Raw genomic sequence first — 9,955 nt, 5'->3', positions numbered from 1 at the left:
TCATTGGTGCCAACATGCACCATGACAGCCCTTCCCAGTAATCTGTCCACAAGATCCGTGATGTGCCAAACCCCTAGCGCCCGGTAGACAACATACAGTTCAGCGCTTCAGGTCTTTGTTACAGATTGGCCTCTCTGTCCTAAGAATTGAGTCCCCTACCACCAGAATCTGTCTTTCCTTTCCCTTTGCTTCTCCCCCACTCTAACTGGAGGAGTTCTTCCCCTGGCAGCTAGGAGAGTCCCTCAGCTCCAGCAGTGCTGGTCCCTGACTGGTTTCACCAATGTTACTCAATGGAGTGTACTTATTGGGATGCTCCAGCCCTGGAACGGCTTCCCTGGCACTTCCCCCACTACCCTTCCTGACTGTCATCCATCTACCCTTTCCTAGTGCCTGCAGCTCTCTGTCTACACCCACCTCTATGCTGGCCTTTTAGTGTACGTTCCTGGCTCTCCTTTAGTATGGAGGGACTTCTCAGTGCTGACAGTTTCTTCTCCAAATTCAGAACCTGGGCTTCCAGGGAAACAATGTGCTTACATTATGTACAGCAGTATTCCCCCTCAATTGGATGATCAAGGAACGCATACATGCCGCAAGATGTACAGCGAGTTGCCTCTCCATACCCGCTTGGCATCATACATATTAATTTAATGAGGACTGGGGATTATACCCTGTCCAAATTATGTAACAACTAGCTTCCTTACACTAATACTCAACAAGACAATACATAGGTACCTCAGCAAGACAATACATAGGTACTCAGCAAGACAATACACAGGTACCCACCAAGGCAATACACAGGACCTCGTAGACCTACGTGCACTCGCAGACCCACATGCACTCACAGACCTACATCCACCCGCTATACACAGTACACAATACACCAGTACTAATGATCCACACACACTACTCAGACAACACTCAGGTACTCACACTACACAGGTACTATGACCCATTATAACCTCCTGTTCTAATCTCTGGTTTTTAACTCATCCATTAGTCCAGTTCCACTTGGACAGAGTTCCAGCAAGCTCCAAGATGAGCAGGCTCAAAGAGTTCTACACAAGGTTATAAAGACCTCAAGCAACTGTGACAGATTAACCACTCCCCTTAATTAGTAGGCTACTACACTACATTTAAAAAAAAATTAAAAACTCAATATACCCTTCTGCGCTATAAACAAAAAAATTGTTAAACCCCACAAAAAATGTGACGCGGCACAGCTGCTGTCTGTATATGAACAGTCCACAAAGTGGATATCAAGTACACAAAATACAGCGCTAAAAACAAATAAATAAATGGCAACACTTCAAATTAATGACAGTGCGGCATTGTGTGTATTTGAGATCTACATAAGTTTATTGCTTGCGTCTCCTTCCTGTCAGGGCAGAAGTATCATGCTGTAAGGAAGGTCATAGTAGAGAGAATCCCTCCCGCAGCACTACTGTTCTCTGCCGGCAGACACAATGGATTAGCACTGCTGGCTATAACCAGCGGCACTCAGGGCTGGACTGGGAATAAAAAACAGCCCTGGAAAAAATATCATACTAGCCCATAGCATTATTATACCAGCTCAACATCATAACGTCATTATTTCTTTGTTTATGAAAGGGAAAACCATGCATTTTAAAGCACATTTAAAGAGTGTATTATACATATACATAGAAGGCAGATATGAAAGCCCATAGGGCTTTATATATGCGTGTGTGTATATATATATATATATATATATATATATATATATATATATATATATATACACAGTGCCTTGCGAAAGTATTCGGCCCCCTTGAACTTTTCAACCTTTTGCCACATTTCAGGCTTCAAATATAAAGATATAAAAACATTTTTTTTGTGAAGAATCACCAACAAGTGGGACACAATTGTGAAGTGGAACGAAATCTATTGGATTTTTGAAACTTTTTTAACTAATAAAAAAATTAAAAGTGGGGTGTGCAAAATTATTCGCCCCCCTTGCGTTAATACTTTGTAGAGCCACCTTTTGCTGCGATTACAGCTGCAAGTCGCTTGGGGTATGTCTCTATCAGTTTTGCACATCGAGAGACTGAAATTCTTGCCCATTCTTCCTTGCAAAACAGCTCGAGCTCAGTGAGGTTGGATGGAGAGCGTTTGTGAACAGCAGTTTTCAGTTCTTTCCACAGATTCTCGATTGGATTCAGGTCTGGACTTTGACTTGGCCATTCTAACACCTGGATACGTTTATTTGTGAACCATTCCTTTGTAGATTTTGCTGTATGTTTGGGATCATTGTCTTGTTGGAAGATAAATCTCCGTCCCAGTTTCAGGTCTTTTGCAGACTCCAACAGGTTTTCATCCAGAATGGTCCTGTATTTGGCTGCATCCATCTTCCCCTCAATTTTAACCATCTTCCCTGTCCCTGCTGAAGAAAAGCAGGCCCAAACCATGATGCTGCCACCACCATGTTTGACAGTGGGGATGGTGTGTTGAGGGTGATGAGCTGTGTTGCTTTTACGCCAAACATATCATTTTGCATTGTGGGCAAAAAGTTCGATTTTGGTTTCATCTGAGCAGAGCACCTTCTTCCACATGTTTGGTGTGTCTCCCAGGTTGCTTGTGGCAAACTTTAGACGAGACTTTTTATGGATATCTTTGAGAAATGGCTTTCTTCTTGCCACTCTTCCATAAAGGCCAGATTTGTGCAGTGTACAACTGATTGTTGTCCTATGGACAGACTCTCCCACCTCAGCTGTAGTTCTCTGCAGTTCATCCAGAGTGATCATGGGCCTCTTGGCTGCATCTCTGATCAGTCTTCTCCTTGTCTGAGCTGAAAGTTTAGAGGGACGGCCAGGTCTTGGTAGATTTGCAGTGGTCTGATACTCCTTCCATTTCAAAATGATCGCTTGCACAGTGCTCCTTGGGATGTTTAAAGCTTGGGAAATCTTTTTGTATCCAAATCCAGCTTTAAACTTCTCCACATCAGTATTACGGACCTGCCTGGTGTGTTCCTTGGTCTTCATGATGCTATCTGCGCTTTCAACAGAACCCTGAGACTATCAGAGAGCAGGTGCATTTATACAGAGACTTGATTACACACAGGTGGATTCTATTTATCACCATCAGTCATTTAGGACAACATTGGATCATTCAGAGATCCTCGCTGAACTTCTGGAGTGAGTTTGCTGCACTGAAAGTAAAGGGGCCGAACAATTTTGCACGCACCACTTTTCAGTTTTTTATTTGCTATAAAAGTTTAAATTATCCAAAAGATTTCGTTCCACTTCACAATTGTGTCCCACTTGTTGGTGATTCTTCACAAAAAATTTAAATTTTATATCTTTATGTTTGAAGCCTGAAATGTGGCAAAAGGTTGAAAAGTTCAAGGGGGGCGAATACTTTCGCAAGGCACTGTACATACATACATACACACACACAGTATCTCACTATCCCCTCAAAATAACTCAACACACAGCCAATAATGTCTAAACCGCTGGCAACAAAATTGAGTACACCCCTAAATGAAAATTTCCAAATTGGGCCCAATTAGCAGTTTTCCCTCCCCAGTGTCATGTGACTTGTTGGTGTTACAAGATGTCAGGTGTGTTAAATTTGGTGTTATCACTCTCTCATACTGGTCAATGGAAGTTTAACATGGCACCTCATCGCAAACAACTCTCCGAGGATCTGACAAAACAGGATTTAAAAAAAAACGCTTACCTGTAAAATCCTTTTCTTTGAAGTACATCAGGGGACACAGAGCCATAGTAGTTAATATGTGGGTTATAGGTCACCTTCAGGTGATGGACACTGGCACACCCTTAATTAAAAAGTACGCTCCCTATATAACCCCTCCCACTGGTGGAAACCTCAGTTTTGTAGCAAAGTAATATAGGTGTATACCAAAGAAGGGGGGGACCCCTGTGTCCCCTGACGTACTTCAGAAATTTTTTACGGGTAAGCCGTTTTTTTTTTAATTCTGTTTTCTTTTCATACATCGGGGGACACAGAGCCATAGTAGTTACTATGTGGGATGTCTCATAGCAATGCCAAATGAAGGGAGGGCGACAACAATAGTAGAGAACCAAGAGACTAGAGGACTCGTACTGCAGCCTGCAGTACACTGCGCCCAAAGGCGATATCCTCACGATCTTTCACATCTACTTGATAGAATCTAGTAAATGTATGGATTGAAGACCAAGTTGTGGCCTTGTAGATCTGAGCCATGGAGGCTTGGTGATGCACTGCACCAAGAAGCACTAACGGCTCTGGTGGAGTGCCTTTAAAATGAAAGAGGATTTATTTATTTTTAAGCCAAAAGCATGATTAATCACTTGACAAATCCACCTAGAAATCGTAGATTCCGATGCTGCCTGTCCTCTTTTAGGACTGTCAGGCGACACAGGCAAAAAAACATCTGTTTTTATGCATCTGAGCGGTCACCTTTAAATACACCTTGACCGCTCTCACCACATCAAGAGAATGTAGTGACCTTTCTTTCAGAGAACAAAGTTCTGAAAAAATTAAGGCAGAAATATATCCTGGTTTAAATGAAAAAAAAAAACTGACACTATCTTTGGAAGGAAATTAGGATGAGGCTGCAAAACAACCTTATTCTTAAGAATAATCCAATATGACTCTTTACACAAAAGAGCAGCCAACCCTGATACTTTTCTTGCAGAAGATATGGCAACCAGGAAAATGATGTTCCTCATCATAGAGGACCAAGGGAAAAATCCTGTATTTGCTCAAAAAGGCTGTTTTTGTAAAGCCAACAGGACTAATCTTAAGTCCCAAGAATTCAGGTGTGACCTAGCTGGAGGATTAATCTACATTTCCCTCGATAAGTTACGAACCAGAGAGTGAGAAGCAAGTGGTCTTTGAAAGAACACCGATAAGGCCGATACCTGGACTTTGATAGTACTCAGGGCCAGCTTAATTTCTAATCCCATCTCTAGGAATTCAAGGATCCTACCTATGACATTTCCTGGGGTGCCAACCCCTGAATTCACACCAGGAGACATATGCCTTCCAGACTCATTAGTATATGACACTGGAAGCCGGCTTCCTAGCATAACCAAAGTAAAAACTATTGAAGCTGACCGCCCACGGTCTTATTTTAGAATGTGGGTCTCAATAACCAAACAGTTAAATTTAGCGTTTCTAAGGAAGGATGGAATACTGGACATTGCGAAAGAAGGTCTGGCCACAGTGGTAGGGACCAAGGGTCCCCTACCACCATTTTTATGATCTCTGCAAACCAAAATTTCCTGGTCCACAAGAATCACCTCCTTCCCTTCTTGCTTGCTCCTGCGAAGAAGGCACTGAAGCATAACAGGAGGGAAAGCATAGATCAGTGAAAACTGATCCCATGGAAATACCAAAGCATCTGTTTCGTATGAAATTGGATCCCTTGCCCTTGACACAAAGTTGTCGATCTTGTTGTTGAACCCGGGAGCCAATAGACCCACGTCCGTAACTCCCCATCCTTGGCATATTGACAGAATGATGCCAGGTGAAGGAACCATTCTCCTGGAAACAATAGTTGGCGACTCAAGTAGTCCGCCTGCCAATTCTCCATTCCTGGAATGAAATTGCTGATATTTCTGGGCCGCACAACTTCTTGTACCCCCTTGGTGATTGATATAAGCCACAGCTGTGGCAATGTCGGATTGAGCCTACGGCACCTGGTATTTCCAGGCGCTCTCCCATCCAGGCACTAACCAGGTCCAACCCTGCTTAGCCTCCAAGATCAGACGAGATCAGGCGCTTTCAAGGTGATGTGGCCGTAGGTTAGATTCTGACAGGACAATAGTCTGAGTGTCCAGGCCTCCAGGGCCAGGCGTAGTGCCCAAATCTCTAGAATATTGATGGACAAGGTCATCTCCGATGTGAACTATTTCCCTTGGACAGATGCTTCTACCAGTACTGCTCCTCAGCCCCAAGGACTGACATCTGTTAACACTTTCCAAGTAACTGGTAGAAAGGATCTTCCTTTTAGAAGATTTTTGGATATCGACCATCAATTGAGGCTCTGACGCACTTTGGAGGATAAACGCATTGGGCAGTCCAGAGTTTGGATCTTCCTGTTCCAAGTTGACAGGATACTGTTTTGCAGCAGTCTTGACTGGAACTGTGCATAAAGAACAGCCTCGAAGAAGCCACCATCTTTCCTAATAAACACATGCAAAGATAAATAGGATTCTTCTTTGTTTTGATCCACTGAATCAGTTCCTTTAAGGAATCAATTCTTTCCTGGGGTAAAAATACTCTTTAGTGGACTGTGTCTATGATCAGCCCTAAGTACTGCAATCTCCTTGATGGTTTTAAGGAGGATCTTACTAGGTTGAGGATCTAACCCAAGTATTCCAGGTAGCTGACTACAGTAACCAGATCTTGGTTTAAATGGGCTACTGATTGACCTATCAAGAGTAGATCATCTAAGTAGGCTGGTATCATTATACTTTGAGCTGTTAACCTGGCTAAAAGAGGGGCCACGATCTTTATACACACTTGAGGTGTAGTAGCTAGCCTGAAAAGGTAGAACTACAAACTGGAAATTAAAATTTTCTACCTCGAAGAGTAGAAATTTCTGGTGAGCGGGGGAAGATCGGCACATGGACATAAGCATCCTATATGTCGATAGATACCAGAAGTTCTCCACCTTGTAGGAAGGAGACTACTGATCGGATAAAATCCATGCGGAGAGAAAGACTTTTTCTCTGGATCCTTAGGAATGTTTGATCTGAGAAAAAAACGAGGAGATGGGAACTCTTGGATCTCCAGATTGGAGCTATTGAGGAAGTCCCCCATTTGTCTTCCTGTCAGATCTATGAGAACTGCAGAAGAATTCCCCCTATTGAGCTAGCGTGGCGCCTCCTGATAAGGAGACTACAGTATCCCCTAGGGTTAACTCTAAGGATTACTTGTTGAACCTGATGGCGGAAGGCATCGTGACTGCTTGGAGGCTGATGCCCCTGGTACAGGAAGAAGCTTTTAAAAATGAATATGGAAAAAAGGGGGTACTTTTCCCACTAGAATTTCTTTGGATGAATTATCCAAACATCTTCAAATAGCTGTTCCACCACAAAAGGAAGACTAGCCAGGAGTCTCTGCATGGGGAAAGGAAGTTTATCCTCCCTGATGTGCGTTCCTGCACTCATGCATTTAGCAACAATGTGCACAGAACCGTTTATAGCACCTGGTATTCCCAGGCGGTCTCCTATACAGGTACAAACAGCCATAGTAATCTCAGCAGTTGTGTGTTTAGCTAGTTTATAAGCCAGCACCTGTATGAGGACCTTGTGGAATTTTGTGTACAAAAGGAACTCACAAGCAATAATTGCAAGCATAAAGCTGACAGAATTCTGGGCCTGCTGAGCAATGATTAAGTAATTACTGTCAGCCAGGCTGCTCAATCTGCCAGAAAAAAGTGTTTATTTCTTTTAACAGGAATTACAACTTTATTCATTGGATGCCTAAGCATTTGAGTATTGCCTGCCGAATAACAGGCCTTATTCACAGAGGATATACTGCGTTAATTGCTAGTATACCGTACTTAGTGAATTTCCTCCACCATAGGTTAAAGCGTAAAAACTTTCTTAGCAGGAAACTAATATTTATCTGGGAGATCTTCACAGATACAAAAAGGCTTTTCTGACAATAAATGGACAGGAAAAGCATGCACAGTCTGAGGAGGCTTTAACAAACCCAAACTCAGTTAAGAGAGCATAAATATGGAGTGGACCATTCAGCAAGACATTGAAACCAGCTGGTTCTTCCACATTTGACACCACAGAAGAGGAGTCATCCACGATCACGAGGGGATTAGTCTTCTCCAGCCCCTTGTTCCCCCGTTTGAGGGTCCTGGGTAATGAAAGAGAACCTGCACGATTAAAGTCGCTACACCTTTTTTTTTTTTAAACCCATAATGGATGAAAAGATACACAGGGGCTGCAGTGTTGAAAACAACTGTAAACATTTCATGCCCCTGATTCTCACTCTACTCACTCCTTCTCAGGGGAGGATGTCATCTGTTGAGATGAGTAGGCTTACCAGAGCTAAAGGGGGACTCCTTTAGCTCTATTTCTGGGGGTGTTTCAATCCCCCTTCTGACCTTAGCCCGATGCACAAAGCAGGGGTACCATCAGAAGAAATCACATGCACTGCTTGAGCAATAGTTCAGCTTCAACACCACTATTAAGGCTCAGCCTGATGCAGCAGTAAATGTGTCAGAGGAAAAAACCTGTGCCACCAAATCTTAAATGCCACTTTTGTTCGTGTCCCTCCATAGTTTTACAAAATGCACACGGAGGTTCTTTTAAAATTAAACCCTCCAGCGCTGGACGTTGGAGGATGCCAACGCTGCACTAAACCCCGCCACCGCACCACCTATGGCCCTCCCTTTAAAAAAATAGCCTTTTTCCTGCGCGATCGGCGGGGGCTCTCAATCCTGTGGGATTCCCTGGGAGAAAGCAGAAATGGTGGAGAGTCCGTAAGCCGCAAGCGGCGTACCGCTCGCAATTTTTTTTTTAACAAATAATTGCAGTGCTTCCTTCCTCAAAGAAGAGGGGAAGAAATTTGAGCATAGGGGGCGTCTGTGGGGAGAGGAAAAACCCCCCAGACTTAATGGAGGTCTGTAGTTCGGCCGAAGGAAGAATCATCTGCTTCAAGACACAGTGTGGCTCTGAGAAGCATGAGACATGAGTACAGCCCCCAGTGGTGACACATAGGCATGACAGCATTTACTAAATTTAAAGGAGACATTTCATAAGAAATGTTTTTACAATTTTTTTAGAAAACTCCACTTACCTTTCCCACCGCAGGGTTTTCTGCGGTAAACCAACAGATCCAATCTCCACCCTTCACCGTGGGCTCCATTAAACATTCAGGAGCTGGAGTTCCTAAAAGGAAAACCCACAATCCTGGGCCTGGAATAGGTCAGCATGTCAGTGCTCAGACCTTATGCTGCATACTGCATCAAATTGGTCTGCAGTGCTGCCATCCCAGAAGGAAGCCTCTTCTAAAGATGATGCACAAGAAAGCTTGAAAACAAACAGTTTCCTGAAGACAAGCAGAGTAAGGGCATGGATTACTGGAACCATGTCCTGTGGTCTGAGGAGACATAAACTTATTTGGTTCAGATGGTGTCAAGTGTGTGTGGCGGCAACCATGTGAGGAGTACAAAGACAAGTATATCTTGCCTACAGTCAAGCATGGTGGTGGGATTGTCATGGTCTGGGGCTGCATGAGTGCTGCCGGCACTGGGGAGCTACAGTTCATTGAGGGAACCATGAATGCACACATGTACTGTAAAATACCGAAGCAGGCCGCGATCCCCTCTCTTCGTAGACTGGGCTGCAGGGCAGTTATCCAGCATGATAATGACCCCAAACACATATCCAATACGACCACTGCCTTGATAAAAAAGCTGAGGGTAAAGGTGATAGACTGTCCAAGCATGTCTCCAGACAAACCCTATTGAGCATCTCTGGGGCATCCTCAAATAGAAGGTGGAGGAGTGCAAGGTCTCTAACATCCACCAACTCTGTGATGTCTCCATGTAGGAGTGGAAGAGGACTCCAGTGGCAACCTGTGAAGCTTGGGTGAACTCCATGCCCAGGAGGATTAAAGCAGTGATGGAAAATAGTGGTGACCATAAAAAATAGTGACACTTTGGATCCAATTTGGACATTTTCACTTAGGGGTGTACTCAGTTTTGTTGCCAGCGGTTTAGACCTTAATGGCTGTGTGTTTAGTTATTTTGAGGGAACAGCAAATTTACACTGTTATACACTCACTACTTTATATTGTAGAAAAGTGTAATTTCTTTAGTGTTGTCACATGAAAAGCTATAATAAAATATTTACAAACAGGGGTGTACTCACTTTTGTGAGATACTGTGTGTGTTTATATATATATATATATATATATATATGAAGTAAATTCCAGTTAAAAGTGGTAAAACTGGTCATTCGTCAAG

At 43.4% G+C, this 9,955-nt stretch overlaps 1 pseudogene; it reads right to left on the bottom strand.

Moving 5' to 3' along the window:
* Positions 1 to 5,648: 5,648 nt before the first annotated feature.
* LOC143937773 (5S ribosomal RNA) lies at positions 5,649 to 5,767 on the bottom strand (annotated as a pseudogene).
* Between the last annotated feature and the right edge of the window lie 4,188 nt (positions 5,768 to 9,955).

Source organism: Lithobates pipiens, unplaced genomic scaffold (assembly GCF_037356315.1).
Source record: "Lithobates pipiens isolate NorthernLeopardFrog02 unplaced genomic scaffold, aLitPip1_a1.2 Scaffold_28, whole genome shotgun sequence".
Classification (NCBI taxonomy): Eukaryota; Metazoa; Chordata; class Amphibia; order Anura; family Ranidae; genus Lithobates; species Lithobates pipiens.
Note: the sequence above shows the minus strand (reverse complement) of the source record. Positions and strands in the feature narration are given on the sequence as shown.